This window comes from Lathyrus oleraceus, chromosome 4 (genome assembly GCF_024323335.1).
Source record: "Lathyrus oleraceus cultivar Zhongwan6 chromosome 4, CAAS_Psat_ZW6_1.0, whole genome shotgun sequence".
NCBI lineage: Eukaryota > Viridiplantae > Streptophyta > Magnoliopsida > Fabales > Fabaceae > Lathyrus > Lathyrus oleraceus.
In genome coordinates this window covers 185,214,700-185,227,985 of record NC_066582.1, presented here as the reverse complement: position 1 = coordinate 185,227,985, position 13,286 = coordinate 185,214,700, and positions in this window count along the sequence as shown.

The window sequence follows — 13,286 nt, the reverse complement described above, 5'->3', positions numbered from 1 at the left end:
GTCATTTGGTCAACACACATGGATTGGTACATTTTATTCACCTTATGCATTTTGTTCTTTCCATTTCCTTTTCCATTATTCATCTCTTTCTTCTTCTTCTTCTTTTTCTTTTTTGATCAATGAGTTGAAGGTTGATAAGTTAACATTGATTAGGGAGACTTAATCTTCCTTGATCCAAATCTAATTCATCTTGATCAATTGATCAAGTGAATGGCTTTGCATTAAGGATAGGTTGTTTCCTAAATCATGCAAAAGACTTAAACCAATACAAGATCAATTATCTTCTTCTTTTTGGCATGGCAAGTTGTTGGAACTTGGTTCACTAATCAAGACTTCTAACTTGTGTTGTTGCCTACATTATTATTGACCGGCCTCAGATAGTTGTGACTTCTACATAAGTCCAATTACGATTGCTTAACATAGCGCTAAATTTGCCTTATGGCACACTAACTACTAACACTAACTATTAACCATTAACATTTACTTTTGCTCTTTACTTTCATGCAATTTACTATTCTTGCACATATTATCCATTTGCTTTTTTTTTCCTTTGCTCACTTGAGCACATGTTTATGTTAATGCAATTTGCCTTTTGCCCACTTGAGCACATAATTGTGTATATATTATTGTGCTTGTGTTTTGATTTGATTGTTGTGGACCAAATGTAAAGAAATGGACAAATGGACTTAGATTCTAGGACTTTCCCTGTGCAAAAATGGAGTAAAAAGGCCCTAATGTTGAAGATGGATTAGAAGGACCAAATCTCTAAACTCACTCTTGTCCATTCTTGATTTGCTTCATAAAACTCTTTGATGTGTGTGTTCTTGTGCTAGGGATTCCACCTTGATTCAAATTTGAGGAACCATTGCCATGAGCTTCTAAGAGAAAGAGTTACAAGATGCCTTGAAGAGCCTTCCAAGAGTTCATTTCATTGATGATTGCTTGAGTTTATGCTTATGTGATTGCTTATTCCAAAGGATGGGAGCTACTTAGATCATCCATATGATCTCAAGAGAGGAACTCCATTGTGGTCTTATTCTTTATCCCTCACCTCTTTGTATGCTTAGGACTTTAGCCTTTCTTCTTCTTCTCTCCACTCTAACCCAAGCCAAAACCTTTGTGCAAACATTTAACACTTGTTTTCAAACATTAAAAACCTAAGCCTTATGCTTTTGACTTTCAAACTTTCTTTTTATAACACTTATTTGGAATTGAATCTTCTAAGTCAACTTTGACCAATTTTGTACATACTTTTCATTGGTAAATATAACCCATTCAAATGTTTTTATGGTTTCAATGGGCACTCTCTTAACCAAATTTTTCATAACCTTTAGCTATTAGGTTTGAGTTATCCTTGAGGTAGATGTAACACTCACCTATTTCCTTAGTGATGGACAATGAGTCTTCCATGCTTATTATAGGGTTAACCCCTCACTAGCATGTTGAAGTTATCCTCACATGGTGGATTTGTGGTTTGGTTGAGTTTTCTCCCTTGGATAACAAAAGACCTTAGGGCTTTTGGACCAATCAATTCACCAACTCATTTTGAGATTTTTACCCCGAACTACGAGGTTTTGATCCTAATCTTTTTCAAGATGGTACGTAGGCAATGGGTTTATCCATCCAAACACAAATGTAAATAACTTGTATATTCTCTTCTCATCTCTTCAATCATGTTTGCACAAACAAATTTGTCACAAGACAACAACCTTTACAACAAGTATGAAAAGGGCTCCCTAGGAGTACCTAGGATGTTTTGGGTGCCTAACACCTTCCCATTACATCACCAACCCCCTTACCCAGATCTCTGACTCTCTTTTACTAGTTTTTGATTCGATAAAACTTTTAGGTTTTTGTTCGCTTTCTAACCATTCCTTTGGATAAATAGAAGTGCGGTGGTGACTCGACTTGTATGATTTACCTTGGATTTAGTCAATATCTCTAATGGTAACGAATACCCCGCTACAGAAGGAAATTACGAAATGCGATAAAACTTAGGAAATCAACTAAAAGAAAGAACAAGGTCTTACCAATTCTTGAAGATTCATGCTGGATGGATGATGAAAACTAAGTACAAATGGTGACTGATCACAACCCCAAACTTATCTCATTGTTTGTCATCAATTGATGTAAGAGACAACACAGAGGTCAACCATGGATTTTCTTCTTTCCACAATACAGCTGATGCTATTCGCAACTTATCTTCCTCTTTCCCGATTAAGCTTCTGGTTCACCCATTCGAACTATCCACCGCATTACCATATCAGAGTGTTTCTTTACCTGCAAACTTCTTCACACCACTCACCAAATCTTTCGGGGTTAAAGTGTTTTGCACTCTTAATATCAAGGTATGTAATATCAACTCTTAATTTTGAATAAATTCTACCTTCACTACACAAACCAAATTCACACACTTTTAGAGTCTTTCGAGTTGTAACTGGTGTAGCACCTCAAATTTGCCCTCCTCATTCATGCATCCATTTTAGGTCATTTAACATTTCATATTGCATTTCATCATGTCAATCAGAATTAGCTCCAAGAGTTTATCTTCCAAGAAACTTGGATGTCATCCAAGTCACTTTGTGGGTTCTATCTGAATGATCAGACAACACAAGGGAGATTGTGCATCAACTAGGGTTTTTCTCAACACTCAGGGGAGTTTGTATTCATCTGGGTATCAAAATAGTCAAAGTAGGATTCCTCAAGGATTGAGATGCATTCTTGGTTTGAAGGTCTTATGGATGTTGTCTAGAGCTCTTGGGAGCTAGGGTGTCATTTTAAGAGGTTTTCTTTAAAAGATCAAGCTTAATGGGCTCAGTACAGTTCAAAATTCAACTGTGAAGTCAAAAGTCAACTGTTGGTCAACTAAGGGTCAAATGGCTAGGGAATGACTTGAGATACTTCCAACATGTTCAAATGGGGGCTATTCATCATTCAAAACATTAATCTTGAAGGAACAAAGGTCCAGTGCACAGGTTACAAAATTTGGAAAGATGTTCCTGAGTTGTCATGCTCGCTAGGCGAGCAGAATGGTTCGCCTATCGAGCCCTAAAATAAGCCACCAGAGTCACCTGCGCCCAGAAGGAATTTCCTGAACTGTCATGCTCGCTAGGCGAGCAATCCTTCGTTAGGTGAAGCCCACGCTTCCTTCTTCGCTCCAGCGAACCTTGATGATGTTGCTACTGGAATCGCTAGCTACCCGTTCGCTGGATGCTCGCCTAGAGATTAACTGCTAGCTATGCTTTTATCCAAGTCTGGAAGTGTTCGCTGGAACCTCGCTAAGTGCTCGCCTAGCGAGCCCTTCGCTACCTTACTCGCCTAGTGAGCTTGCTGATATAACAGGCAAAATATCAAAAGCAAGGGCGGTTTTGAGCTCCTTCTCAGGCATGACAGTTGTAGATCATTGTCTCCCCTTTCCAAAAAGTCCTATTTCGAGGCCATATGATGAATGGTTGAGGAGTTGTGGTTCTTGAACGGTGAAGTGTGCACGAAGGCTTTAAAAAGGCATAACTTGAGATTGACAAGTCCAATTGGTGTGGCTCTTTTTGCTATGGTTTTGTTTTGAGAAGTACTTCAAAATGGCATGCAAAGTGACCTATAATTTTACATGATTCATCAATGGTGCAAGTCATTTTTTAAGCTTTCTTGCATGAAAAGCCAAAAGGACTCATAATAACATCATGGAATATTCTCATGTGCCAATCATTGGGAATTTTTTCAGCATTGTTTTTTAGGCCAATTCCACCTTGGGATTTGAGCCCAGGCATTCCCACATGTGTGGAAAAGCCACACATGCACAAAAATAACAAAAAATCTTGGACTTGAAATTCCTTCACTTTGAACCCACCAAGCCACAAAAATCAGAGTATAAACTCTAAAATTCATTGGAGCAAAACCCTAATTCGTGCAACCCCCATACACTCTGAAAATCTGACTTTCCAAAAATCATCTCATACTTTACTCTCATCAAATCCCTCCATACATCCATGAAGAATGAAAACCAGTAGCATATTCTTGATCTACACACTCTAAGGATCACAAACCACCCTTCATTTGAGCCATTCCAAGCGGTTTCTAAACAGAGCTTTAATGGAGGTTGCTTATTGAATCTCAAGATCTGGACGGTTTCAAGCATAATCAAAGGTAGCAAACATTCATAGGAGTTCAAGGGAGGTATTCTGGAGCGTATCTCATCACCATACTGAAGTTTTGGAAGGCGCTCTTTCCGGTAACTCAAATTTCGACTCTCTTATTTTGCCCATTTTTTATGCCTAAATGAAACTACATGCTATGGTGATGATGTAGATGTGTTTACTTTTTAAAATAATGCAATATTGACTGAGAAATCTTGATTTAAAGTTTTGATGTTCAAACTTTTTGTTTATGATTTGAGAGATTGGTGAGGATTCATGAAAAACTAATGTGATTTTTGAGTTCCTAGCATATGATTTAGGGGGGTAGCCCCATTTTCGTGAATCTCTGGGCCGCGCGTGGAGGAGGCCGCCGCCGGCTGTGGCCGGAATCCCACCGGCGTTACTGTTCACAGCCAGAATGTCTTGAGGAAGAAGATGATCCCGTGGCCGTTAGATCTTGTTGACTTGTCTTTTGATCCAAAGGCCCATGTTTTTTCTGATTTTTGATTTTTATTTAGTCACTTAATTGACTTGTGACCAATTGACGTTGTTGCACATGTGTCACATGCCATGTACATATTTTATCCCGTTTTGTTTTATTTTTTAAAAATAGCAAAAGTATTCAAAAAAATCTAAAATTTTTCGTGAGTGATCCCTGTTGAGTCCTTGATTTTACGGTACCGTTGCCCAATTCTTTTATGACACGTGGAATTTAATATGAATTTCTGATTCATTTATGTGCATTTTTGACCATTTGCATTCAAACCTTCATGAAATCCCATATTTTAACCATTCTGACCCAAGCTTTTCACACACTATCCTCATACATGATACTAAGATGTGGTAACTGGTTTGATTATTTTCTATGTCATTTTGCTAAGGTTTGACACATGAATTTAAATGTTGCGTTTTTGGAATTGTTTTTGCATTCTCAATTTCTCGATTTTTTTTCATATCAAATAAATCTGGATGCTCCTGATTTTTTGCATGATGTTTATATATGTTCAGTGGAACTGTGTGTTAAATTATCATGAATTTAGGATGCATTTTCAGTTTGATTTAGATTTTTGAAGTTGATGTTTGCATTTTAGTCCCTATTTTGATGCTTGCTTAGCATGAGGCACTTGTGCCACTTCCTTTGAGTGTTGAAACCAACCCTTTTGCACATGTTTTAGTGTGTATGTCATGTCTTGATGTGTGGAGCCTTGCCCACCTGACTTTGAGTTTTGATACCCTTTTGATGCATTTGTTTGACAAGAGGTTTAGGCCTCCTATCCTTGGTTGTTCTTGTGAACTTTTGTGAACTTTAATGGCATGATTCATGTGGTTATACTTTGATTCTGGTTTGGTGCTTTTGCACATGTGTTCTCCCCTGTTCTATGATGCTTCTATCAAATTTTTGTTTCATCATTCACGCTTTGTTATGACACGCTTTCTATTGCATCCGTGCACTGTTTACCTGACATTGTTGTTGCTATGATTCTGCTGTTTGGTGCAACTCCTGATTGCACCCCATCTTGCTATTTTCTAACTTGTTTGTTGAGCTTTTGTGAGGGCTCACACGACTCTTGAAGAGATAGATTTCTTGGTATTCCACTTTATTTGTGGGATACCATTTGGAGATTTATTCTGATTGCTTTGCTGACTTGCTTTCCTTGATGATGCTAGCTTGAGAGACCTCTGAGTTTCTTGTTTCTTTAGTTGTTGTTATTTCGGATCTTTATCCGTGTGGTAGATCTCTTGATCCCTTTTACATCTTTCCAGCATTTTACCGTTTTCTTAGCTGGAAGACCTCGATAGGAGGCAATGTTTTTGTGTGTTTACTTTTGTGCCCAGAGACCTCCAAGAGGAGGCACCAGTGCTAAAGACCTCCATGAAGAGGTAATTGGTGGATAAAAGGGATTAGTAGTCAATCCCCTGTGATTCAGTGTGTCGTTCTTTATGCTCGCACTACGTGTCGATGCTTCAGAACAAAAGCCCAAGATCTTTTATCCGGTCAGTCAGTGGAGAGGGTTCCATCTTTCTGAACCCCCACGCTTTGTCATGAGCTCACCCTGTCCAGGGTTAAGAGCTATGAGGTCTTATCCTCATTACCCTTTTGATCTGCTCACCCTAACGTTCAATGTCAATGGTTAAGATCCCATTTGATTACCTTTCCATGGCTTGTTTGTCGAGGTTGATATGACCTCTCTTGACTGAAGCCCTACCCATGTATGTTTGAACCCCCTTGTTGGTGTGTTTACTTTATGCTATATGTTTTTGTGTGGTGTGATCGTCTCCCCATAGGATTGCTAGGCTTCGTATAGTCTCTCGTTTGCATGTCAATTAAGGTAGCACGATTCCTTCGTCTAGGACTTCCTTTTTTGCATGAGCATTCCTAAAACACAAACAAAATCTTTGATTTTCTTTTCTTAAGAACACGTTAACTCCTTCTACTACAGGTGAGTAAGTCTCCAAAGGTTGAGCATCCGGTAGATTGCGTAGTAACGTCGTTCATCTAAAAAACACAAAAAACAAATAAAAATAGGTTAGCCGAGCTACGACGCTCTGATTCTCAATCCTTCTTGAGATACGTATGCAGCAGGGAAGGGCCTGTGCGAGCAATAACTCTTTCTTTTCCCTACTTTGATTTTCTCTCTTTCGTGTCGTATATAGGGCTTGTTATACACACACTTTAGACATAAATAGCAAGCGTGGATCCTGTGGAGTACCATAGACGTGAAGGGGTGCGATAACCTTCCCTTCATGTAACCGGCCCCCTTACTCAGTTTTCTTTGGTTCGAGACTTTTTTTTTATCCGTTCCCTCTTGGTTATGCAGTACTACCTTTCCCTCCTCTTGGGATAAAAGTACATAGCTGGCGACTCTACTCTTCTTCCACGCCAACTCCTTTTCGCGTTTGTACTTGGATTCGGGAAATCCGGGGAGCGACAGCTGGCGACTCTGCTGGGGACTTATTTTCCCTAGTGGGCCTTTCCTAGCGTTTGTTTGTTTATTGTCTATTGTGTGTTATTTATTGCTTCGCATACTTATCTGCTTGCATTGCATCCTATGTGCGCTTTACTGTTTCATGCATACTGTGCTGGTTGTGTTTTTGTTTCGCTGTTGGGTGGGATTCACAAGAGGTAAAAGGCCCAATACACACGCTATGAGTGAACTTTAGGACACCTAGGAATAGAGTGTTTCATGGGAAGCGGGTGGTATGATGCCACTTAGCGGAACATGGTATCACGACCAGTTCAGATTCTGATGGGGTATTATCGTTGCATACACCTGGTGTCCATATGATGATATTCTTGAAAGGATTGTTTATCCTACGTTTCTCTTGACCTTACCTTGGCCTAGATTACACCCGTGAGTGGGGCGGGAATGAATCATTTACAGGTACTGATGGTGACTTGTTCTGATGGTGACTTGTGTATGGTTCTTGTTGGTGACCGTTGGTTCTGAAGTATGGGTTCTAAGTTGATGACTGTGTTCTATGGTTCCCGGTTCCGAATTCATGCTGAAGTTCTGATCCTGTGCCTAATGATACACAGCCAACCAACCATTGTTTCATCATTTTGCATCATAGCATGTTTATTTTAAAAAAAAATAATGCATAAAAAAAGAAAAGAAAAAAGTTAACCCGCATATGCATATCATTTTTCAGGTTTATTCAGGAGTCTGTTCACACCGAGAGATGGCTGCCATTCCAGAGTTGAAGAGGAAGACTTGCACCTACAGATTTTACCGTGAGTCGTTGACATCTTTGGAAGAATTGGGTAATCTTGTGACCGGCCGTAATCATAAAGTTTTTGGTGATCAGTATGGGGATATCTTGGCATTGTTGAAGATGGTGGTTGATCCGGTACCTCTGCAGACTCTCTTACAGTTCTATGATCCGGAGCTTCGTTGCTTTACTTTTCAGGACTACCAGCTAGCTCCCACTCTTGAAGAGTATTCCATCCTTATGAATGTCCGAATCAAAAATCGAGTACCTTTCCTGGATGTGCCAAAGGAGGTGGATTTCAAAGTTGTCGCTAAGGCTCTTTACTTGAGCATCAAGGAAGTGAGCGATAATTGGAAACCAAGCGGTGATGTTGTGGGCTTATCCTTGAAGTTCTTGGTAAGGATGGCTAAGGAAGAAGCAAAGAAAGGAAATTGGGTAGCTTTCAACGCTCAGTTGGCTGTCATGATTTATGGAGTTGTTATGTTCCCTAGTATGCCTAGTTTCATGGACCTGGCAGCAATCACTATTTTCATTGGAGGAAACCCGTGCCTACCTTGTTAGCTGACACCTATTATGCGATACACAGCAGGCATGGTAAGTGTGGAGCTATCAGGTGTTGTCTCCCATTGCTACTTAAGTGGTTCTTGTCTTTTCTACCAACCAATGGACCGTTTGTGGATACTCAGAATACTCACAAATGGACTCAGAGGATCATGTCGCTCACATCTTATGATATCATAGGGGTTAATGTGCGCAACATCATTATGAGTTATGGAGAGTTTCACAATGTTCCACTCATAGGAACTAGGGGTTGCATCAACTACAACCCGGTTCTGTCTCTCCGTCAGTTGGGTTTTGTCATGAATGAAAGGCCGCAAGATGTCGAGATAGCTAAAAATGTGTACTTTGAGAAACGGAGCGATCCAGCAAGATTGAAGCAAGTGGGAAAAGCTTGGGAGAATATTGGTATAAAAGATGGATCTATTTTAGGGAGGAAGTTTGCAATTGCTATGCCTGCTTACACTGAGTGGGTCAAGGAAAGAGTTGGGACTTTGTTGCTACCATATGACCGGATGGAACAATTACAGGAGCAACCGCCTTTGATCCTTTCTGAGAGTGTGCCTGCTGAGTATTACAAACAAGCCTTAATAGAGAATCGCCAGTTGAAAGAGAATGAACAAGAGATCCAAATGGAGCTTTGCAAAGCAAAAGTTGATAGGCTGAATTTGGCTCATAAACTCAAAGGAGTGCAAGGTGAAAGTTCTAGTAGACCAGGAAACAAAAAGAGGTCCTATGATGAGATAGAAACAATGTTGGATGAAGAACACCATGAACTCTTGAGATTACAAAAAGCGGAGGCCAATTACAAAAAGAAGATACGAGACTTGGAAAGACAGCTGAAGGACAAAGATACTCAGTTGAAGAAAGAGGTAGATTTGAGGCATGCAACAGAGAGCCAACTCAGAGGAAGTGACATTCGTGCATCTCATTTCCGAGAGGAAGTTGTTGAACTCATGGTGCAACTGAAAGAGAAGCTCACCCCTCTACCTGAGTGTTCAGAGTGTGACCGATTGTTGGATCAGTGCCAATATTTGAAGACTCTCATTCCTGAAGGACGACTTCCCTAGTTTGTCTTGTTGTTTATTTTGAGAATCACCTCCAGGATTGTTGGATGGGATTCCTTGTTCTACATTGATGAACTAAATCTTTGCTTGAACTGTGTTTGTATGAACCTTATTTCTTATGTCCATGGATGAGATTATTGATGTTTCACTTTTGCTTGCCGTCCAGTGTATGTTGCTTCTTTGTTGTTTAGGTTCCGCTTACGGGTGCAGGTTGCCATTTTTCAAAGGTGGACGAGACTCTTGAATACCTGATAAATGATAAAACATAGCATACGCATCATACACATATCATTCTTGCATCATTACAGGTGTTCTTGAAGAGGATTTCTCATTCTTGTTCCCGTTTCAGGCAGGATTGCTGAGTATCGTCCGCACCGTTACGCAACAAGGCAGAATCAACAGAAGACCATGGATCAATTTCAAGCAGATCTAGCAGAGATGAGGACCAACATGGCCCAGTTCATGAGTATGATGCAAGGGGTAGTGCAAGGGGAAGAGGAACTCCGAGCCTTGGTCCAGAGACAAGAAACTGTGATTCCCCCTGTCGGTCAGAATCCGCCAGAAGGGACCCCTGTCGGTGACGCTACTGTTACCAGCCCTGTCAACAACTATGCTAATGGTGACGAATTGCGTGGTATTAGAATCAATGGACAACCCGTCATTACAGAGGCTGCTAATGCTCGAGCGGCACGTGCTCCAGTTCACCATCCTTCTCAGTTGGTTGACAAGCAAGAAGATATGTTCACTATTCCCAGTGATGATGATGAATTTGGAAAGGCGGAAGAGAGAGATAGAAAGGTTGACGCCCTTGCTGAAAAGATTCGCGCCATGGAGTGCCAGAATTCTTTGGGCTTTGATGTTACTAATATGGGTTTAGTTGATGGTTTGAGGATCCCGTACAAGTTCAAAGCGCCATCTTTCGACAAGTACAATGGCACTTCTTGTCCCCGAACTCATGTGCAAGTGTACTATTGGAAGATATCCGCTTATACTGATGATGAAAAAATGTGGATGTACTTTTTCCAAGACAGCTTGTCTGGAGCCTCTTTGGATTGGTACATGGACTTGAAAAAAGAATTTGTCAGAAGCTGGAAAGAGTTAGGTGAAGCTTTTCTGAGGCAGTACAAGCATAACATGGACATGGCTCCGAGCAGAACTCAGTTACAGAGTTTGTTTCAAAAGACCGGTGAGAGTTTCAAGGAATACGCCCAGAGGTGGCGTGAACTAGCTGCGAGAGTACAACCTCCGATGTTGGAGAGAGAATTGACTGATATGTTCATCGGAACCCTACAAGGTGTATTCATGGATCGTATGGGAAGTTGCCCGTTTGGTAGTTTTTCGGATGTTATGATTTGCGGAGAAAGAACTGAAAGTCTTATCAAAGCGGGAAAAATTCAAGACCCTGGTTCTTCAAGTTCTTCAAGTGCTAAGAAACCATTTTCAGGGGCACCCAGAAGGAGAGAGGGTGAGACAAATGCTATACATAATCAGAGAAATGGAAACAGAGGACAACAATGCCGTCAAGTTGCTGCTGTGACTATTCCAGCAACCCAACCTCAACAACCACAAAGAGGACAACCACAACAACAACAACAATGCCAATTCCAACTAAGACAAAGAATGCCAGATCGTCACTTTGATCTGTTGCCAATGACTTATGCTGAATTACTTCCTGAACTGCTCAGGTTAAAGTTTGTTGAACTTCGCACTATGGCTCCATTAACAAGGATTCCCGCTGGTTATGATGCTAATGTCCGTTGTGATTTTCATTCTGGTGCGCCAGGGCACCACATCGAGAATTGTCGGGCTTTTCACCATAAAGTTCAAGATTTGATTGATTCCAAGATGATTAACTTTGCTCCTACTCCGAATGTGGTGAATAATCCTATGCCTCAACATGGAGGGCCCAGAGTAAATAGTATGGAAGATGGGGGAAATTTGAAGTTGGTAGTCAATGTTAATGATGTTCAGACTTTGTTGTGGGTGGTGAAGGAACGTCTACTTAGAGGGGGAGTATTCCCGGGATGTGACAAGAATTGTTTAGATTGTGGTAATCATGAAAACGGCTGTGTGAAATTGAAAGAAGGTATCCAGGAATTGATGAATGAAGGTTGTTTACAGTTTGATCGGGTAGTGAAAGACCGTGAAGAGGTATCGACTGTTACCATTTACTTTACACCGTCAGAAGGTCCTGAACATGCTCCAAGAACTATTAGTGCGCCTGTGACTATTAGTACTCATGTGACCGTAGCTGCGCCCGTGACCATATATGCTCCGGTGACTATTGGTGTTCCCACAATTATCAATGTTCCAGTAACTATCGGTACTCCTACCACCATTGCTGCTTCTAGTGGAAGACTTTTTGAGAATAGTAGAGCAATTCCGTGGCAATATGACAATGCTTTTTGCGGAAATAGAAGACCAGAGAATCAGACCAGATCAGTAAATCATACTCCAGTGATGATTGGTTCGTCAAATAAGACTCCAGTAACAGATGGTTCGGCTGTGGGTAATGTTGGAGGACCTGGAGGATTTACGAGAAGTGGTCGTTTGTTTGCACCACAGGTTCCGAAGGACAATAATGCTGAGGCTTTTGCTAGAACAAAAGGAAAACAAGTTGTAGTTGAAGAAGAACCAGTGCGAAAGGAAGTGCCCGAGGGTTCTTTTGAGAAGGACGTGGAGGAATTTATGAGAATTATCAAGAAGAGTGATTACAAGATCGTGGATCAGTTGAACCAGACACCGTCAAAAATCTCTATTCTCTCTCTGTTGATGTGTTCCGAGGCACATCGTAACGCCCTATTGAAAATGTTGAATATGGCTTATGTGCCTTAAGAGATTTCTATTAACCAGCTTGAAGGTGTTATTGCAAATGTTAACACGAGACATGGTTTGGGATTCACGGATCTAGACTTGACACCTGAGGGTCGCAATCACAATAGAGCTATGCATATCACGACGGAATGCAAAGGCGCGGTTTTGTCGCATGTTTTGGTTGATACCGGTTCTCTTTGAATGTGCTGCCCAAGAAGGCTCTGAGTAAGCTTGATGCCGAAGGGGTTGTTCTCACACCAAGTGATCTTGTTATCCGTGCTTTTGATGGATCCAAGCGATCAATTTTTGGTGAAGTCACGTTGCCTGTGAAGATCGGCCCGGAAGTGTTTAATATTGTCTTCTATGTGATGGATATTCAACCAGCATATAGTTGTTTGTTGGGGCGTCCCTAGATACATGGAGCCAGAGCAGTTTCTTTGACTCTCCACCAAAAGCTAAAATATGTGTGGGATGGTCAAGTTGTGACTGTGTGTGGCGAAGAGGACATCTTTGTGAGCCATTTATCCTCCTTCAAATATGTGGAGATGGATGGAGAAATTCATGAAACCCTATGTCAAGCGTTTGAGACTGTCAGTATTGAGAAGGTGGCTTTTGTTGAACAGAAGAAACCAGGTACCTCGATTGCGTCCTATAAACAAGCTATGAAGGTCATTCATTCAGGTAATGCGGAAGGCTGGGGCAAGGTGATTGATGTGCCCGTAAAAGAAGACATGTTTGGCATCGATTATCAGCCTTTTCAATCATCAGAGCAGGGTGTCCAGAATCAGAAAGGGCCGTGTACTTTCACTAGTGCTGGATTGATGAATCACGATGATGTCTTTACAATAGACAATGAAGATGGTGACAGTGATTGTGATATGGATAATTGGGTGCGCCCGTGTGCTCCAGGGGAGAAGATCAACAACTGGACTGTTGAAGAAATAGTCCAAGTTACTCTTCAGAAAGAGTAATTTTCTTCTGTTTTTTTCATTTTGCATGAAAG